This window comes from Heterocephalus glaber, unplaced genomic scaffold, assembly GCF_053883595.1.
Source record: "Heterocephalus glaber isolate CG9 unplaced genomic scaffold, H.glaber_assembly_v1.0 deba00000809, whole genome shotgun sequence".
Taxonomy (NCBI): Eukaryota; Metazoa; Chordata; class Mammalia; order Rodentia; family Bathyergidae; genus Heterocephalus; species Heterocephalus glaber.
The window spans coordinates 315,516-337,650 of record NW_028258163.1 but is presented as its reverse complement, the minus strand read 5'-3'; the positions used below and the strand labels follow the sequence as shown (position 1 = coordinate 337,650).

At 38.7% G+C, this 22,135-nt stretch overlaps 1 pseudogene; it reads left to right on the top strand.

Moving 5' to 3' along the window:
- Positions 1-13,001: 13,001 nt before the first annotated feature.
- LOC101724509 (transmembrane emp24 domain-containing protein 2 pseudogene) lies at positions 13,002-13,902 on the top strand (annotated as a pseudogene).
- The last annotated feature ends 8,233 nt before the right edge of the window (positions 13,903-22,135 follow it).

The following is a 22,135-nucleotide window of genomic DNA, read 5'->3' as shown; positions in this document are numbered from 1 at the left end:
CTCTACAAACTGTGACCTAAATAAACCCTTCCTCCTTTAACTTTGAGTGTGGGGTTTTTTTGTCTCCACAACTAAGACAATAAGTTTTTGAGATCTATTACATAGCATAGTGACCATGCTACGTAGCACATATTCCAGTATGTATCACATATTTCAAAATTGCCACAACAATAACAGCTCTTAATAATCATTGTTATCGTTGAAAAAATAAGTTTGTTTTTTGAGACAGGGTCTAGCTATATAGTTTAGATTGGCCTTGAACTCTCTCCTGCCTCAGCCTACAAAGTGCTGGGATTATAGGCCTGTGCACCTAAAAATATAAGTTTGTACAGTGATGGATATGTTAACTACTTTGAAATAATTAAAACATCACCTTGTACTCCATAAGTATGTACATTTGTTATTTGCCAATGAAAAAATTTTTAAGTATGAGCGAAATGTGGTAGCTCTTGCATGTGATCCCAGCACTCAGGAAAGCTGAGGCAGTAGAATCACAAGTTCAAGCCCAGCCTGGGAAATTTAGCAACTTAACAAAAGCCTGTCTCAAAATAAGAAATAAAAGTTGAGGATATAGCTCAGTGGGTTCAATCCACAGTACCACATATACACACACAAAAAGTTATGTTAATACTGAGCTAGCACAGACTTTTTATTCCCCTTGTTCCCTAGACAATAACAACAATTTACATAGCATTTTACTGTGTATCAACTATTATGAGTAATCTAGAACCATTTAAAGTGTGTGGGAGAGTTGATATGGTGGTGTATGCCTCTGGTCCCAGCTATTCAGTAGACTGAGGTGGGAGAATCACTTGAGTCTATGAGTTCAAGAACAGTCGGAAGTGCAGGGCAGGGTGGCACACACCTGTAATACCAGCACTTGCTAGGCAGGAAGATGGAGAATTAAAGGCCAGCTTGGGCTACGTAGTGAATTCAAGGCTAGCCTGTACTACACAGCAAGACCCAATCTTATAAAACAAAAACCCAAAATAGCCTGGGTAACATAGTGACACCCTGTCTCAAAAAAAATTAAAATTCAACCAGGCATGGTGGTGCACTTTTGTAATTCCAGCTACTGAGGAGGCTGAGGCAGGAGAATTACAAATTCAAACCCAACCAGGGCAATTTAGTGATTTAGTGAAACCCTGCCTCACAACCAAAAATTTTTAAAAAGGCTGAGAGTATAGCTCAGTGCAAAGGATGTAGGTCCAATCCCCAGTAATGCAAATAAGAAAAAACAATAAGAAGTATACAGAAGTAAATAAATTATATGCAAATAGTATGCTGTATTGTTACTGCATGATGAATTCAGCAGGTATAATCCAGGCTCTTGTGTACAACATCCAGTGTGTTGCAAGCACACACCCAATGGCAAAAGGAAAGCAGCTATATTATTTGTTTTATTTGTTTTGTTTTGGTTTTTTGACCCAGGGTCTTGCTATCTAGTTCAGGCTGCCCTTGAACTTGCAGCAATCCTCCTGAGAATGTTGAAATTACCACCATGACCACTGCTGGGTATCTTCCCCAAAGAATTAAAAGAATCATACCACAGTGATATATGTGCACCCATGTTCATAGCAGCACAGTTTGTAATAGCTAAAACTTGGAAACAGCCCAAATGCCCATCAACTGGAGACTGGATCAAGAAAATGTGGTTTTTTAATAAAATGGAGTACTACTCAGCCATAAGAAATGAGAAATTAGAGACATTTATAGCTAAGTGGATGCACATTGAGGCCATACTCTTAAGTGAAATAAATAGGACACACATGTGTAAATACCGAATAGTTTCTCTGGTGTGAGAAACTGAAAGTGTAAATAAGGACTAAATGTATAATAGGTCATGTGAAATAGGAAGAAAAGGGGCAAAGGGGAAGGAAGTGGGAGGGCTAGGGGAAAGGACAGAAGGGAATGGGATTAATATGAGAAAATGGAAAAACAGGAACAAAATCTTTGTAAATAGGGAGGAATGGAGGGGTTGAAGGGAGGGCTGGGCAAGGGTGAAAAATAAGAACCAAGAGAGACTATGTAAAGGTGCAAATTTCCAATGATGAATGTCATTATATTGTATACCTAAAATGTACCAGTGATTAGAATGAATAATCGATAATGTAAAATAGGAAGAAAAGGTCCAAAGGGGTAGGGGTAGTGGGAGGGGCAGGGGAAAGGAAAGAAGGGAAAGGAAAAATGATGAGAAATGGAAAAAATGGAAATAAAGTCTTTGTAAATAGGGAAGGGTGGAGGGGGTGAAGGGAGGGCTAGGAATGGGGAAAAAATAAGAACCAAGATGCAGCATGTAAAGGTACGATTCCCAATGAGAAATGTAATTGTGTTGTATACCTACAATGTACCAATAAAAAAATTTAATACAAAAAAAAAATTACCACCATGAAAACTGGGATGTGCCACCACACCCAGCTAACAGCTTGCTTGCTTGCTTGCTTGCTTGCTTGCTTTCTTTCTTTCTTTCTTCTTTCTTTCTTGTACCAGGGATTGAACTCAGGACCTTGTGCTTGCTAGGCAGGCAGCGGAACCACTGAGCTAAATCCCTGGCCCCTAATAGCTACATTTATTGAAGAGCGTGACAAGTTGTGCCCAGGGAAGTCTATGTCAATGAAGATATGGCACAAACAGGAAAGTGGTGCCAGGATGACAGGAAAGCAAAAGCACTGCACACAGAACAAAACACACAGCAGGCCCCAGATAAATCAGGCTTTTGGAATTTAAAGGATATGCACCTAAGACCAGCTGCTTCCCCTAAGGCTCTAGGTATGATTAACAAGAATGATTGACAGAGTTCTGTGCTATCTCAGGAGCTCTCAACACATACCTATCCCAGAACTCACTCTGATCTTAATTACATGCATGAAATGTAGGGTAAAAGTGACTGAAGTTCAGGCTAGGAGATCCAACATCTTGTCCTTTCACCTAGAGCCTAGAGCCAGAGATTACCTAGATTTTTATTATGTGATTCTCTACCTCTCTTAGGACAATGGAAGGAGGAATGGTTAAAACACAATAGTGTTTTGAGACAGGGTCTGGCTGTGTAGTCCAGACTGGTCTTGAACTCATGGTGATTCTCCTGCCTCAGCCTCCCAAGTATTGAGATTGTAGGCCTGCACCACCATGCCTAGCTGATGTTGAAAATTAAATAGATGGAAGGGAGTGACTTCCTCAGCTCCATTGTTGGAACCAATCCCTTAGTGATGCTGAGGAATTGACTTTACATACTGGATCCAAACATTTCTTGTCACTTCAGCTACATTCCTCATTCAGTAATAATCATCTCTCACCTGGAATACGAACAGATTAAAATTTTTCTACTTCACCCTTGAATCCCTTCAATCTTTTCAACACAGCAACAAATTGTTTTTTGTGTGTGTGGGTGCTAGGGATTAAATCCAGGGAGCTACATTCCCATCCTTTTTTCCTTTTTGAAACAGAATCTTGCTAAATTAACCAACAGACCTCAAAGTTGTGATCCTCCTGCCCTAGCCTCCCTGAGCAGTTTGGGGTTACAGGCATGTTCCATTAATGAACACTTAGTTCATTTAATATTTCAAAAATAAATTTTCTAGGGCCAGGGATTTAGCTCAGCAGTTCAGCTGCTTGCCTCGAAAGTGCAAGGCCCTGAGTTCGATCCCCAGTACTAAAAATAAAAATAAATAAATAAATTTTCTATCACTTAAAATCCAAGGGTTGAAGATTAGCTCAGTGGCAGAACTCTTTCTTAACAAGCACAAGGCTTCATTCCATAACAACACAACAAATAAATAAAATCTAAAGTCTTTGCTATGACTTGTAAAGTTCTTCATTAGCTAGTTCTTGGTGTCTTAGTTACTTTCTTGTTGTTGTGACAAAACACCCAACACCCACAAGTTAAAGGAGAAAAGGTTTATTTTACCTCACAGTTTGTAGAGGTTTAGGTCTCTAGTCGGCTGGTTCCAAGGTAGGGTAGCTTGGCAGAGGGGCATCACAGAGGAGAAACGGTTCATGGCAGAGCAGGCAGGAGGCAGGAAGCAGCAAGCATCCCTTTCTCTTTTTATTTCATCCAGGCTGTAAGCCTATTGGTTAGTGCCACCCAAACCCAGGATGGGCCTTCCCATTATCCCCACCCAGAACTACACTAAACCAGTTATCTGCACGTTTAATCCAGTTATCACATATCCCTAATCCATATTCACATACCTTAGATCTAGCCACCTCTGAAAAACCCCACCTATGAGTGCATGAGGCTTTGGAGGGGGGGATCTAGTTATAAGCCATAACACTTGACTAGCTCACTAAGCAAATTTCCTACCTCTTGTTCTTTGTATTCCAGTCAGACTGGCTAAGTAACTGTTCTTTGAAAAACTGCATTCCTGCATCAATAGACTTTTATTTGTTTTTTCCTCAGCCTTTTTATCTCTGGACATGTAGGGCTATGTGGCTGACTGAGCAGTTGAAATGTGGTTCATGTGACTGAGGAACTGAATTTTTAAATTAAAAAAGAATTTCACCAGTATATATTTGCAGTACATATCACAGTGATTGTATTCAGCTTGAGAGATTAACACACATACATAGCACATCTTGATCTTTTTTATTTTTGAGACAGGGTCTTGCCATGTACCTCAGGCTGGCCTTGGAGCCACTACATAGGCCAGGCTGGCCTCAAACTCGCAGTGACCCTCCTGCCTCAGCCTACCAAGTGATGGAATCACAGGCATACACCACAACACCTGGCTAAATTTTAAATGTTCTTTAATTTGAATTAATTTAAATTTTAAAATTAATATTTGAACAACTGCCTAATGGGTATAGGGTTCCCATCTAGTGTTTAAAAGTTCTGAAACTAGATAGTAATGATTCTACAGTATTGTGATGTGGTTAATGCCACTGAATTGTATTCTGTTATTGTATGCTTTGTTAGTAAATATACAATAGTAAAATGTAAATGTTATGTGTATTTTACTATAATAACAAAATAGTGCCGGGTGTGGTGGCACATGCCTGTAATCCCAGCACTCAGGAGGCTGAGGCAGGAGAATATCAAGTTTGAGCCCAGCCTGGGCAACTCAATGATGTGGTGATATTGTGTTTCAAAATAAATAGTTTTAAAATAAATAATTTTTAAAGGTGTTAGCTTTAGCTCAGCACTAAGGCCCTGGGTTCAATCCCCAGCACTAAAAAGAATGGGGGCCTCTGTCCTGAAAATTCTTTTCCTGCAATGGAAGTCAGTGAACCTGCAACCTGCCCTGTGAGTGGGATAAGTCTAGATTCCCCAACTTGGCTTTTTTTTTTCTCCTGGCACCAGGGATCCAACTCAGGACCTTGCACTTGCAAGGCAGGCGCAGCGCCACTGAGCTAAAACCCTAGCCAACCATCTTGGCTGGAGGACCTTCTTGTACCTTGCCCAGTCACATTTCCTTTGAGAAGCCACTGGCAGGAGGTAAATGAGGAATGGAGACTAAGACTTTGACTTCTCTGGCTCCAAGTCAAGTTGATGCTCACCTTGTGCTATTATTAAAACAAAATGTGTGTATATTACTGACAAATCCCTAGATATCTTTTCTTGTCACATGTCAGACTGCCTTAAGCTTCAATGATGTTCTGATAAAACCCTATCTTTTTAAGTCTTTTTCGGTCAGTCAGGATGAGAATTCTGTTCCCTAACTGGGCGGAGTCAGTGCCCCTTTTCAGCTTGAAGTAGTAAGAAGGTGGAACTTCAGTCCCTTAAGAATAAGGGATGGGGAGAATTTAGTGATCTCTGTGGCTGGCTGACACTTGCCAAGCACCTGGGGATTGGACATGCCCTGAAGCCACTTGTGGTCCACAGCAGAAGTTAGGGGGTCCCTGCTGCTCTAACTCATGAAGCAGTGAAGCCGCAGACTTCCAGTTAAGAGCCCAGAGGAAGGGGCTTCTGGGCTGCCATTCCACCGCCCCCAGCCCAGAGAAAGGGGCTTCTGGGTCGACGTTCCACCACTCCCAGAGCAGAGGAGGTGAGCCATGCAGGTGCCAACAGCACCCCCCTCCCATCGAAATGAGAAGACATGTAAACAAGTCTCAAAAACAGACTTCCAGATCACCTACAGCAACCCAAAGGGAAACGAGATGGGACACTCTGATACTCAATGACCTGGACTCCCTGAACTGGCAATAAAAGAGGATCTGGAAAAAATGCAATTAGAAATCATTTCTCAGATAACAGCAGAGATTGTGATCATAGTGCAAGATGTGATTAATAAATCTAGAGACGACACAGATAAAAAAAATAGAGGAGCTGAGGAACACGATGGAATCCCAACAGAAGAAACAAATGGAATCCACAAAACAGATACAGATTTCTAGGAGATAAAAACTCCATTGAAAGTCTACATGGCAGAGTAAGCCAATGTGAGGACAGAATAGAAGATAAGATTGCAATTAGTGATCAGGAAAAGAAAAATTGCTGCAAAATTGTAAGGGACCACGAGAAATCAATCCAGCAGCTGCTAGATGATGCAAAGAAGAATAACATAAGACTGATTGGGGTCAACGAAGAAACAGGAGAGAGTGCAGATGACATAAAAAAACTGTTCACAGAAATAATGGCAGAAAACTTCCCAAGCAGGGGAAAAGAACTTGACATACAGATAAGTGAGGCATATAGGACTCCAAATAGCCTTGATCAAAAAAATCTACACATAGGCATATAATTGTTAAGATTCCAGAAACCCAACAGAAGAACAAAGTTTTAAAAGCAGTGAGAGAAAAGAAACAAATCACATACAAAGGAAAGCCCATCAGAATCACAACAGACTTCTCAATGCAAACCCTCAAGGCAAGAAGAGCTTGGAGTGATGTATTTCAAGCCCTAAATGAAAACAGCTTCCAACCCAGATTGATGTACCCTGCAAAACTGTCTTTCAAAATTGATGGAGAAATAAGATACTTTCATGACAAAGACTACATTAGGAACTTCGTGAATACCGAACCAGCACTACAAAAAATTGTAGATAATATCCCTGGAACAGAAAATGAGGATCACAACCCCAGGAAGCACAGCAGAATGAATCCATTGGGCGTGACAAGAAATTAAATGTAAAGGAGGAGAATCCAACAAAAAGAAAAAGTCACGATAATGATAAGTCAATACATATCAGTTATAACCATCAATGTTAATGGTCTCAATTCACCAATCAAAAGAAACAGACTGGCAGAATGGGTCAAGAAGCAAAATCCAACAATATGCTGCATACAAGAAACACACTTAATTCAAAATGAAACTTATAGATTGAAAGTTAAAGGGGGGAAAACAATACTCCATGTGATAAGACCCTGAAAAAAACCAGGAGTAGCTATCCTCTTTGCAGATCAAGTGGATTTCAAACCAACACTGATTAAGAGAGACAAAGAAGGCCACTATATCCTTGTAAAGGGAAGAATCCAAGAGGAAGAGATGACAATCATAAATATCTATGCACCAAACACTAGTGCGCCCAACTATATAAAACACATACTAATGAACATGAAAAGTCATATATGCACTTATACAATAGTAGTGGGGTACTTCAATACCCCACTGTCACAAATAGATAGATCAACTAGACAAAAAATAAGTAATGAAATACTAGAACTCAATCAAACTCTTGAACAAATGAATTTAACAGATGTTTACAGAGTCTTCCACCCCACAAAATCAGAATACCCATTCTTTTCAGCTGCACACGGGTCGTTCTCCAAAATAGACCACATATTCACTCATAAAACATGTTTAAGTAAGTGCAAAGGAATTGAAGTTATCCTCTGTATATTATCAGACCATAGTGCAATAAAATTGGAGATCAATAAGAAACCACAAAACTCCCACAAACACGTGGAAATTTAATAACACCCTCCTGAACAATCAATGGGTGACAAAGGAAATTAAAGAAGAAATTAGACAGTTTCTACAAGTAAATGAGAATGCCAGTACAACATACAGGATTCTATGAGACACAATGAAAGCAGTTCTACATGGGAAATTCATAACAGTGAATGCCCATATTAGGAAAACAGAACAAGCCCAATTAAACAACCTAATGCTGAACCTCAAGCTTCTAGAAAAAAGAAGAGCAGGACAAATCCAAAGCTCATACAAGGGAGGAAATTATAAAGATCAGAGCAGAAATCGATTCAATGGAGACTAAGAGAATGGTACAAAAAATTAATGAAGCCAAGGGTTGGTTCTTCGAAAGAATAAACAAAATTGACAAACCCTTAGCCAACCTTGTCAGAAAAAGGAAAGAAAAGGCCCAAATCCATGCAATTAGGAATGAAAAGGGTGAAATTACAACAGACCCAGCAGAAATCCAGAGGATCGTCAATACCTACTTCCAGAACCTATATGCCAATAAGAGGGGAAACACAGAATAAATGGACAGATTCCTAGATAGGTATGAATTACCAAAGTTGAATGAAGAAGACCTAAAAATTCTACAGGACCCAATAACAATCAATGAAATTGAAAACATAATTAAAAACTTACCAACTAAGAAAAGCCCAGGTCCTGATGGCTTCACTGCTGAATTCTATGATATTTAGAGAGGAACTATTGCCACTATTGTTTAAACTCTTCAATGAAATTGAAAGGGAAGCAATACTCCCAAATTCATTCCTGGAAGCAAGCATCGCTTGGATCCCCAAAGCAGAGAAAGACCCAACTGAAAAAGAGAACTATAGGCCAATCTCACTAATGAACATAGATGCAAAAATCCTTAATAAGATACTGGCAAATAGAATGCAGAAGATCATCAAGAAGATCATACACCCTGATCAAGTGGGATTCATCCCAGGGATGCAGGGATGGTTTAACATACACAAATCAAACAATGAAATACACTATATCAATAGAGCCAAGGACAAAAACCATATGATCATCTCCATAGATGCAGAAAAAGCATTCAACAAAATCCAACACACATTTAGGATAAAAACCCTACAAAAAAATTGGAATAGATGGTCTCTACCTCAATCTGATAAGTCATCTATGAAAAACCAACAGCCAATATCATAGTAAATGGTCAAAAACTGAAAACCTTCACACTAAAATCAGGAACAAGACAAGGATATCCACTATCACTACTCTTGTTCAATATAGTTTTGGAAACATTAGCCACTGCAATTAGACAAGAGAAAGGAATACAAAAAATAAAGATAGAAAATGAAATCAAATTGTCATTATTTGCAGATGACATGATAGTCTATGTAGAAGACCCCAAGAACTCCACCAAAAGTCTTCTAGACCTAATAACCAAATTCAGTCAACTAGCTGGTTACAAGATCAACACACAAAAATCAATAGCTTTCCTGTATAAGAATAACAGACTCACTGAGAGAGAAATAGGGCAAACAATTCCTTTCACAATAGCATCCAAAAAACTGAAATACCTAGGAATCAACCTAACGAAAGAAATCAAAGACCTCTTCTCTGAAAACTATAGCACTCTGAAAAGAGAGATTGAAGATGATCAGAAAATGGAAGGACATTCCCTGCTCATGGGTAGGAAGGATCAACATAGTGAAAATGGCCATACTTCCAAAACTGCTATATAGATTCAATTGCAATCCCAGTTGAAATCCCAGCAGCATACTTCATGGACCTTGAGAAAACAATCCAAAAATTCATTTGGAACAAGAAGAGACCCAGAATAGCAAAAGCAATTCTAGGTAACAGAGGCGTGGCAGGGGGTATCACAATCCCCAACCTGAAACTATACTACAAAGCTACTGTGATAAAAACAGCATGGTATTGGCAAAGAAACAGACCTGAGGACCAGTGGAACAGATTAGAAGATGCCGAAACAACTCCAGACACATGCAGTCATCTCATGTTAGATAAAGGAGCCAAGTAACCTCCCTGGAGGAAAGATAGCCTCTTTAATAAATGGTGCTGGAAAAATTGGGTTTCAACTTGCCAAAGATTAAAACTAGATCTATATCTCTCACCATGCACTAAACTAAAATCAAAATGGATTAAGGATCTAAATATTAAAATAGAAATGCTGAATTGCCTGGAACAGAGGCCAGGTAGAACTCTTGAAGACACTGGTGTAGGAAAAGATTTTATGAACAAAACCTCAGTTGTCCGTGAACTAGCACAATCAACAAGTGGGATCTCTTCTTATTAAAAAGCTCCTGCACAGCAAGAGAAACCACCAGCAGTGTGAAGAGACAACCCACAATGTGGAAAAAATCTTCACCTGCTGTTCCTCAGACAAAGGTCTACTATCTAGAATCTATAAAGAACTTAAAAAGATCAGACCTCCCAAATTTAAAGACTCAATCCAAAAATGGACATCTGAAATAAACAGATATTTCTCACACAAAGAAGTAGAAATAGCAAATAAACATATGAAAAAGTCTTCAACATCACTGGTCATTCCAGAGATGCAAATGAAAACAAGGCTGAGATTCCACCTCACCCTAGAAAGAATGGCTGCTATCATGAAATCAACCAATAACAAATGCTGGCGGGGCTGTGAGGAAAGAGGAACCCTGCTCCACTGCTGGTGGGAGTGTAGACTGGTGCAACCACTGTGGAAATCAGTATGGAGATAGCTCAAAGAACTAGGACTGGAAGTCCCATTTGACCCCGCCATTCCACTGCTGGGGATCTTCCCCAAAGAGTTAAAAGAACCATACCACAGTGATATATGTGCACCCATGTTCTTAGCAGCACAATTTGTAATAGCTAAAGCTTGGAAACAGCCCAAATGCCCATTAACTGGAGACTGGATAAAGAAAATGTGTGGTTTTTTTTTAATAAAATGGAACACTACTCAGCCATAAAAAATGAGAAATTAGAGACATTTACTGCTAAATGAATGCACATTGAGGCGATACTCTTAAGTGAAATAAATAGGACACACGTGTAAATACCGAATAGTTTCTCTAATGTGAGAAACTGAAAGTGTAAATAAGGACTAAAAGGTATAGTAGATAATGTGAAATAGGAAGAAAAGGGGCAAAGGGGAGGGGGAAGTGGGAGGGGTAGGGGAAAGGAAAGAAGGGAATGGAATTAATATGAGATAATGAAAAAATGTTAACACAGTCTTTGTAAATAGGGAGGGATGGAGGGGTTGAAGGGAGGGCAGGGGAAGGGGGAAAAATAAGAAGCAAGAGAGATTATGTAAAGGTGCAAATTTCCAATGATGAATGTCATTATATTGTGTACCTAAATTGTATCAATAAAATAAAATTTAAAAAAAACAATAAGGGATAGAAGTCTGGGGGTGGGGGTCTGGGTGAGGTAGGACAGAAAAAATAAAAGTAGGTAGAAAAGAGACAAGGAAAATTACAGTTTTTATATTGTATTTTTAATAAAACTTGCAGGTCTGGGGATTTAGCTCAGTGGTGCCGCCACCTGCTTCATAAGCACAGGTCCCAAGTTCGATCCTGTGTACCAAAAGAACCACCCCCCACCAAAAAAACCTTGCAGCTTCAGGACACAAAAGTTATTCAAGCTATTTTTCCTTCCATGAAAACTTCCTAAGCGCCTTAAAGATAGTAAGTATATACACTGGATTCTGACACTGCATTTCACCTGTAAATTGACCTCTTTTCTTTTCTTAATAGTCTGCTTAATAGGGCCAAGATTTAGCACAACAGTGCTGCTGCCTGCCTTGCAAGCACAAGGTCCTAAGTTTGAGGCCTGGTACAAAAAAAAAAAATTCTGCCTAGCAAACCTCTTTAAAAAAAATTGCTCCTTGACATTTACCCAAAAGAGTTGAAAATTTATGTACAATAAAACCTACACATGAATATTTATAGCAGCTTTATTCATAATTACCAAAACTTGGAATAACCAAGTTAGGTGTATTGTGGTACATGTTCAGCTAAAAATGAGATGAGCTATCAAGCCATGAAAAGACATGTGGTAATGTTAAGATCACATTACTAAGAGAAAGAAGCCAATCTGAAAAGACTACATCGTGTTTGATTCCAACTTACATGACATCCAGGAAAAGGCAAAACTATGAAGACAGTAAAATATCAGTGTTTGCTAGGGGCTTAGGGGGTAAGCAAGGAGGAATAAATGGAGCACAAGGCATTGTTATGGCAGTGAAACTATCCTGTATGGTACTATAATGGTAGCTACATATCATTATACATTTGTCCAAACCCATGGAATGTATGACAGGAAGAATAAATCCCAACATGAACTATGGCCTTTGCTTGATAATGATGTCTTCACATTGGTTTATCAGTTATAACCAACATTCCACAATGGTACAAAATGTTGACCATGGGGAAGGCTCTGTGCATGTGTGCATGTGTGTGTAGGAACAGGGTATGTGACAGCACTGTGCTGTACTTCCTGCTTCATTTTACTTTAAACCTTAAACTGCCCTTAGAAAGTAATATCTGTTGGAAAAATTAATACTTGATTCAGTTACTGAAAAATGTTTAAGTATGGTTGAAATGAGTATGCGGATCTACTTAACAATATTTATAACCCTTAAATATTTTATAAATATTTTCAGTGACAATTTAGTGAGCAAGTTGAAATGTGCTGTCGGGCCAGGGATTTAGCTCAGTGGTTTCGCTGCCTGCTGCGCAAGCTCAAGGACCCAAGTTCAATCCCCAGTGCCAAAAACAGAAAAAAGAAAAAAGAAAAAAAGAAAAGAAATGTGCTGTAAATGTAAAATACACTAAATTTCAAGTTTAATACACAAAAATATAAAGTATTTCAGTGGTACTCTATATTGATTACACGTTAAAATGGTAACATTTGGGGTATATTGGTTGAATAAACTATCAACATTTTTTATTTACTAGAAAATTTAAAACTATGTAAGTGGTGTATATTTCTATTGGACAGTACTGTACATGATATTTATGCTGTATGTATTCACATCACCTATTCAAAAGAGTATTTCCTGATGAGCCTATCTAAAATAGCAGCCACATCAATATTCCTTTTTTCTATTTTTCTCAACATTCATCATTACCTGGAATATAATAAATACCAAAAATAAGCTGAGGGGCAAAAGCTGTAGATGCCACACCATTGTGAGGGTAGTTTCTGCCCCACTTCAGTGACAGGGAAGCTTGTAGAGCTGTTGGTGCTCCTGGCCTCTGTCTTGGCCAGGGCCTCAGGCTACTTGGTCAGCATTCGGGAGCAGGCTAAGGAATTTTTCTTCCAGCAGGACACCTCAGGTACAAAGATGGGCCTCACATTCGAGGTGGCCAAGGGCAGCTTCCTGAACATCAAGGTGGAGATCACAGGACCATATAATAAAGGAATTTACAAAGGAGACCTAAAATCTAGTGGAAAACACACATTTGCTGCTCACATGGATGGAACATTAAGTTTTGTTTTAGTAACAAGATGTCTACCATGACTCCAAAGTAGTGATGTTCACCACTGGTACTGGGGTAGCTCTAGCAGGATAAGACATGGAAACGGAAGCTTAGCAGAACAAACTGGAAAAAAATGATTACAGAGCTGGCAGTGCCCATGACAGCTGAAAAGCACAAATGGGAGTACACAAAGGTCAGGAAAAGATACAGAAAGCCACCAAGGACAACACAAATTGCAGAGTGGTTCTACTACTTGAAGAGATTTTTTTTTTGCAGTCTGGAATGTTATTTGAAAGGCCATTTCCTGATGCTCCCAAACTTATAATTCACTTGTTCACTAAATACCTTGGTCATAATAATGTTATTAGCTTTTACATTTTTTATTTTCTGAGCTGTAAGTTCACAGTTTATGTTTCTTTGTAATTAATACATATTGGGGGGAACTTTTTAGCAAAAGTTATTAAAATATCTGACATTCAATTGGTGTGGGAGATCAGCTTGAAAGTGCACTGAGCAGGTTTTAGATATTATTGATTTGGCTTACGAGTTAGGCTATTGATTAAAATTATGAGTGAGGCCGGGGATTTAGCTCAGTGGTTCCACCGCCTGCCTTGCAAGCGCAAGGACCTGAATTCAATCCCCGGTACCAAAAAATAAATAAAAAAATAAAATAAAATTATGAGTCATTTCAAGGCCTAAGTGTGACTTGCTAAATGAACCTTCAGCTTCTATACAGAGACAGACTTCCCAATGCCAACTGTCACAATTGAGATCTCAATGATCAATGAGATTGTGACATCTCTAATAGCAAGAAAGCACCCCAGCTGAGGAATTATAACTCTATGTAGCTATTCTCCGAGATCAAACATTAGCTAAAGATACTGCAGGTGGCTTGTTAGCTATGACCTGTAAGATAGCACAGGTAGTTTGCTAACTGTGACCTGTCCTTCACAAGTATCCATAGTTGCTTCCCTTTTACAGTGTGGCTTGTTAGTGCATTAGGTCTGCTATTCCTTACATCTGCCTTTATGCCCCCTTGTTATGTTGTATAATCATAAATACTGACTAATCCAGAGATCTTGGTCTTAGCCAGATAGAGCTAAGATCAATTCCCAGCCTCCCAAGTAATAAACTATAATTTGTTATTCTTTATTCCTTGTTCTCTGTATATTCTTCTTTCATCTCCTCAATCAGGCGATCTGGCATCCCTCGATACCTAACTGGGGGTCAGGCAATTTACCCAACAAATTGGCATGAAATTCCTTATTTGGATGCTGCCTTCATTATACAGGTCCCTTCAGAATTCGAACACCGTAAATGAAATACAGAACCTTCTTTTTATTTTCATTTGATCTTCTTTTTCTTTTGTTTTCATAATAAAATGCAGTTTGTCAGAAAATAAACACAAAGCCTGATAGTGCTTTACTACAATAACTGCATTCTTTGGATCCCCTCATTCTGTGACTCAAGTCTTTAAAGAATCATTTTGCTGGGGGTCCCAATGATTGCATGCCTCATTACGTACATGCACATAACACATCTTTTTTTTTTTTTTTGGTACCAGGAATTGAACTCAGGACCTTCAGCTTTTGAGGCAGGTGCTGGAACCACTGAGCTAAATCCCCAGCCCCACATAACACATCTTAATTCTTTTTTTTTTTTTTTTTGGTACTGGGGATCAAACTCGGGTCCTTGCGCTTGGGGAGCAGGCGTTGAAACCACTGAGCTAAATCCCCGGCCCAAATTTAATTCTTTTTTTTGGTGCTGGGGATCAAACTATGGACCTTGTGCTTGCAAGGCAGGCGCCGGAACCACTGAGCTAAATCCCTGGCCCTCTTAATTCCTTTTTTATCCCCTTCCCTTTCCTGTCTCCTCTCCCATCTCTTCCCCTTTTCATTTGCAAAAGATCTATCTCCCTTTTTCCTATTATCTATCTTTTACTTTGCTCTTTATATTTTGGGTTTATATTTATATATATTTATATTTTATACTTTGGGTTTCTCATATAAGAGAAACAATATGATATTTAAACTTGTGTGTTTGATTTAGATCATTTAACATAATGGTCTCAAAGTACCTCCATTTTCCTACAAATGACTATGTATTAGTTACTTTTCTCTCATTGCTGAGACAAAATACCAGACACCCGAAGTTAAAGGGGAAGGGGTTTATTTGGCATATAGTTCATAGAGGTTTCAGTCCATAATCAGTCAAATCCAAGGTAGTGACAAAAAACAGGGATGGCAGAGCAAAAACAACATGGTACACAGAAGGCAGCAAAGGTAATAAGAGTTAATAGCGTCTCCTTGCCCCTGTTATCCTATTCAGACTACTTAGGGCGGGTGGCACTCACACCCTTAACCCTAGTGCCCTTGAGCCTAGCATTGCATCATGAATCAATTCCAGCTTCACACACTCTAGATCAGGCCTATGACCACATGAGGCTTTGGGGGGACATCTAGACCCAAACCATAACAGACTAGTTTGCCCTTTTTTCTCTATTTTGTATAAATACTACATTTTCTTTTTTCTTTTTTTTTTTTGGTACCGGGTATTGAACTCGGGTCCTTGTGCTTGCGCAGCAGGCAGTGAAACCACTGAGCTAAATCTCCGGCCCGATACTACATTTTCTTTATCTATCCATTCATCTGTTGATGGATATAGGTCACTTCCAAGATTTAGCTATTATGAATTGTGCTACTATAGGGGCCAGGGATTTAGCTCAGTGGCACCACACTTGCCTTGAAAGTGCAAGGTCCTGAGTTCGATCCCTAGTACAAAAAAAAAAGATAGTGAATGAATTGTGCTATAAACATGGGTGTTTTAGTTACTTTTCTCATTGCTGAGACAGAATATCCGCAACTCAAAGTTAAAGGAGGAAAGGCTTATTTGGTTCACAGTTCATAGAGATTTCAGTTCATAGTCAGCTGGCTCCAAGGCAGGGGAGCACAGCAGAGGGGCATTACAGAGAATAAACAGTCCATGGCAAAGCAGGGCAGGCAGAAGGCAGAAAGCAAAGGACAAATGATGACCCTCTTTCTGTCCATACCTTATCCAGGCTACCCAAGGGTGGGTAATGCTCCCACCCCAGGTGGGACAGTCTGAATCCTAGCATCACACTATGAGTCAATCCCAGCATCACATCCTTGATACCAGTACCACACACTCTAGATCCAGCCACCTCCAAAAAGCTCCACCTATGACTGTTTGAGGCTTGGGGGCAGGGGTGTCTACATATAAGCCATAAAAATGAATATATCTTTATCATTGTAATATGATATCTAGCTCTTTTGAGAAAACACTTAGAAGGGGAATAACTAGGTTGAATGGAATATTTAGTTTTAGTTTTTTAAACAATCTCCGTACTGATTTCCGTAGTGGTTGTACTAGTTTACATTCCCAATGACAATGTAGAGGGGTTCCACAACCTCACCAGCATTTGTTATTATTTGATTTTTTTTTTTTTGGTACTAGGAATCAAACTCAGGGCCTTGCACTTGCCAGGCAGGCGCTGTGCCACTGAGCTACATCTCTGGCCTATTTCATTTCTTGATGAGAGTCATTCTTTCTGGAGCAACATGGACTCTCAGTGTTGTATTAATTTACACTTCTATAATGGTTGAACATTTTTGAATGTATTTAATAGCCATTTGTACTTCTGAGAAATGTCTATTCCTTTCCCTTGCACATTTTTCATTGGGTCTTTAACTTGGGGGGGGGTATTTTTTGAGTTCTTTATGTATTCTAGATATTACTCCTCTGAGGGATACCTGCCAAAATTTTTTCCCATTCTGTAGGTTGACTCTTCATTCAGTTGGTTATTTCCCTTGCTATGTAGAAGTTTTTAAATTTGATATGATCCCATTTGTTGATTCTTGATATTATTTCTTTGCTATTGGGATTTTGTTCAGAAAGTCATTGCCTATGCCTATGTCTTCAAGATTTGTATCTGTTTTATCCACCAGCAGATTGTGTTTGTTTTAACATTGATATTTGATTCATTTTGATTTTAATTTAGTACATGAGTGAGATAAATGTGTCTAAATCAATCTTCTACATGTGGATAGCCAGCTTTCCCAGCACCATTTCTTAAAAGAGGTTACATTTCCTCCAGTGTATTTTTGGTTCCTTTGTCAAAGATCAGATAGCTCAATGTTCCTGGGGTTGTTTCTGCATTCCCTAGTCTGTTGTATGATCTACATGTCTGTTTTTGTGCCAGCACTATTGTTTTTATCACTGCAGTTTTATAATAAAACTTAAAATCTGAAATTATGATGCCTCCTACTTTGCTCCTGTTACCCAGGATCACTTTTGCTATTGGATCTTCTATGTAAAGGATCATGTCATTTGCAAGTGATGATAATTTGACTTTTTTCTTTCCTATACACATCCTTTTTATTTCTTACTTTAGCCTGATTGCTCTGGCTAATGTTGCCAGTACTATACTGAACTGGAGTGGTGATAGTGGGCATCCTTGTCTTGTTCATAATTTTAGAGGGAAAGCTTTATTTTCCCTCATTCAATGCAAAATTAACAATAGGTTTTATTACAAATAGCTTTTATCAGGTTGAAATAAGGTCTTTCTATACCTATTTTCTTCAGGGTTTTAATCATGAATGGATGCCGGATTTTGTCAAACCTTTGTCTGTGTCTGTTGAGATTTTGGGTGAAATGGGTAGATTCATAGGTACATACGAATTTGGATGTTGGATTTTGTCAAAAGCTTTGTCTGCATCATGTGATTTTTGTCCTTGCTTGTGTTTATGTGATGTATTACATTTACTGATTTGCAAATCTTGAACCATTCTTCCACACCTGGAATAAAGCCTGTGTATAATATTTTTGATGATTTGTTACATTCTATTTGCCAGTATCTTGTTGAAGAGTTTTGAGGCTATGTTCATTCAAAAGATTGGCCTATGTTCTCTTTTTCGGCTGGGCTCTGTTTTGGTTTTGGAACCGGGGCTATGCTAGTTTCTAGGAGTGATTTTGGAAGTACTCCTTTCCTTTCAATTTCATTCAAATGTGAGGAGTATGGAAGTTAGAGCCTCCCTGAAGGTCTTGTAGAGTTGAACAGTAAGCCTATCTAGACCTGAACTCTTCTTAGTTGGTAGGTTTTCAAAATTATTATTACTGCCTCAATTTTGTTGCCTGTTATTGGATTATTCACGGTTTTTGTCAGGCCTCATCTGGCAATGACCTGGTTAATAAATATGTTGTCTAATTCCAAGCTACAGTCTTAGCAGATAGAAAAATCCACAGCCCTCAGGAAAACATGCTGCAGGTGCAGGCTGCACCATCTCCCCTGACACAGGCTGTGCTGTCTCTGAATAGACAGAACACACAGAGAACAAGATGTTACAGAAAAGAGATAAGGCCACAAAGTATAGCACAACACCTTCCTAGTGCCAAGTCACCCGATAAAATCTATACATCTGCCTTGACTGCTGCATGGACCCCAACCACAAATATTTGTTCTGACCCCTGTGTGTGACAGACCTGACAGAACCTTTCCCCAATCTCCTATAAAGCTCCTTGTTTTTTCTTTGTTCATCACTGATAGCCACTTCTTGCCCTCAGTTGATCTGCACCAAGGTGAATAAAGTCTGTGTCTTATTGTCTTCCATTAGCCTGCTCAGGTGGTCTCATTCCTCTGCTGTTTGTCACCGTTTTTATATCCCCTTGGTTCAGGTTTGGTAATTCATATGTATCTATGAACCTTTTTCTTCCAAATTCTTCAATTTATTGGAATATAGGTATGTGAAGTAGTTGCTAATAAGTTGGATTTTGGCAATGTCCATGTATCAACTTTTTCACTTCTAATTGCATTGGTATGGGCCTTTTCTTTCCTTTTTTGGTAAGACTAAGGGTTTGTCCATTTTGCTTATTCTTTCAAAGATTAGCCCTTCAATTCATTGTTTCTTTTTCTATTTTTTAGTCTCAATTTCATTAATTTCTCCTGTGATTTTTATAATTTCCTTTCTAATAGTAGCTTTGGATTTCGATTGTTCTTTTTTTTCTAGTATCTTGAGGTGCATCGTTAGTTTTTTTTTTTTTCCAGTGCCGGACATCAGACTCTTGTTGGGTTATATATTTGGGCTTATTATGGTTTGATTCTAGGAACTAAATATTTCCTTGATTTCTTCTGTGACCCACTGATTATTCAAGAGTATACTACTTAGGGCTGGGGATTTAGCTCAGTGGTTCCACCGCCTGCCTCGCAAGCTAAGGACCCGAGATCGATCCCCGGTACCAAAAAAAAAAAAAAAAAGAGTATACTGTTTAATTTCCATGTATCTGTATAATTTCTGTGGTTTGTTTTGTCATTGATTTCTAATTTCATTGCACTAAGACTTTTCAACTCTTTTGTATTTACTTAAGTATGCTTTATTGGCTAGTATATAGTCTATTTTGGGGAAAATTCTCTGTGCTACTATATATTGTGTTGAATTTGGGTGGAAAGCTCTGTAGATTCATGTCCCTTTGTTTGAAGATATGGTTCAATTGTGATATGTCTTTGTTGATTTTTTTTTCTCTAGTTGATCTATTTGTGACAGTGGCATATTAGGGTCCTCCACTATAATTGTATTGATTTCTTTTCTGCTCATTTATGTTCAGTAGTATTTGTTTTATGAACTTGGGCGGTTCATATATATTTATAATTGCTACTTCCTCCTGTTGAATTTTTCCCTCAACCAATATGTAAAGACTATCTTTACCTCTTCTGATCAGCTTTGGCTTTAACTCTATATTGTCTGAAAAAAGGACAGCTACAACCTGCTTTTCTTTGGGTTCCTTTTGCATGGCATATTATTTTCCATCATCTGGCCTTTAAGGTTTAGTTTATGAATTTCTTCTAAATTAAATGTGTTTGGGCCGGGGATTTGGCTCAGTGGTTTCGCTGCCTGCTATGCAAGCACAAGGACCCGAGTTCGATCCTCATACCAATAAATAAATAAATAAATAAAATGTGTTTCTTGTATACAGAATACTGTTGCATTTGTCTTCTTGATCTATTTTAAAAATCTATACCTTTTGATTAGGGATTTGAGATGATTTTCATTGAGAATTATTACTGACATTATTATTGACTTATTCCTGCCATTGTATTATTTTCCTGTTTCTGCTTCCTTGTTTTCCCCTTCTACTTAACTACTTACCTTGCCTGGTGTATTTATTCTGTTATTCCTTTTGGCATTGTTGGCATCACTGTGTCTTTCTAGTACATCCTTGAGAATTTTTTACAGTGATAGTTTTGTGGTTATGAATTTCTGAAGGTGTTCTTTGTCATGGAAATACTTTATTTCTCTGTCAATTTTGAAAGATAGTTTTACAGAATATATTCATGTGGGTTGGAATTTTTCTCTGAGGGACTGAAACACTTCAAGCTCTTCTGTCCTTTAATGTTTGTGTTGAGAAGTCTACTATAATTCTCATGGGTTTACCTTTATAAGTGATTTGTTGCTTTTCTCTAACAGCTTTTACGATTTGGTCCTTAATGTTGGATTTCTCAGATTTTGATTTTGATATGTCATGGAGAGGTTCTTTTCTGATTGTGGCTATGTGGAGTTTTATACGCCTCACTGCCTTTATGTAAACTTCTTTCTCATAGTTGGAATGTTTTCTGCTATTATTATTATCATTTTTTTTTTTTTTTTGAGAGAGAGAGAGTCTTGCTTTGTAGTGCACGCTGGCCTTGAATTCACTATGTAGCCCACACTATGTACAACTCACAGTGATCCTCTTGCCTCTGCAACCTGAGTTCTGGTATTAGGGTATTTCTGTAAATAAGATTTTCTGTCATTTGTGCTGTCTTCTGATTTTTAACTAATTCCAATTAATCTTATTCTTCTTTGCTTCATCTAAGAGCTGCTGAATCCCTTTTTCAAGGTTGGCCTTGAACCCACAATATAACCTAGACAGGCTTCCAACTTGTGAACCTCTGCCTTAGCCCCCAGAGTTCTGGGACTACAGGCATGCACTGCCATGCACAGGTCTCTTGCTATTTTTAAGGTATGTCTGAATAACTGGTCACTGACAGGAGCCCTATCTTTCAGTTCTGACACTCTGTCCTCTCACTGGGTGCTTCTGCTGCCCACATTTTGAATTTTTTTTTTTTTGGGTACTGGGGATCAAACTTGGGTCCTTGCACTTGCGCAGCAGGCGACAAAACCACTGAGCTAAATCCCCGGCCCTTGAATATAATTTTTAATCTCCTGAATTTCTGTTTGGTACCTTTTCATGGACACTAGTTTTTTGCTAAGCTGCTCATTCATGTGTTGTATCATTTTGTTTAGCTTAGGTAGCTTTTGATTGTGTCTTCTGTGAACTCACCAATCATTTTGTTTATCTGTTTAGTTGTATCTTCTGTGAGCTCACCGAGTATCTTATTGATGTTTCTTTTATCTCCTGTTTTATCTTTTCAAATAATTTGGCTGTGTGGCTTTTTGTACCCTTCCCCCGAGTACCCCACGGATCATCTTTGGGGGTTAGTTTTTGGAAGCATGCTGTTGTCCAACCATCTCATGTTTCTGTTGCTTTTTCTTCTCATGTTTTTTTTCTTGTTTTCTGTTTCTTTTTGAGTTTTGTGGGTAGATCACAGTGTAAGACTTTGCTGCTAGTATGGAGGTCTCTTTTCTTTTCAGGGTCTTCTTTTCAGTGATCTCTGGGCATTGCTAACTATAGCCCTTTGCCTCTGTCCCAAGATCCAACCACCTCTGTTTATTTGGGAGGGGAGGCTGCACTATATTTAACCCAACACCCAGTTTCTGGGAATGGTCTGCAGTATTATTAATGACACAAAGGCAACAAGATATTGGCATATTGAGAA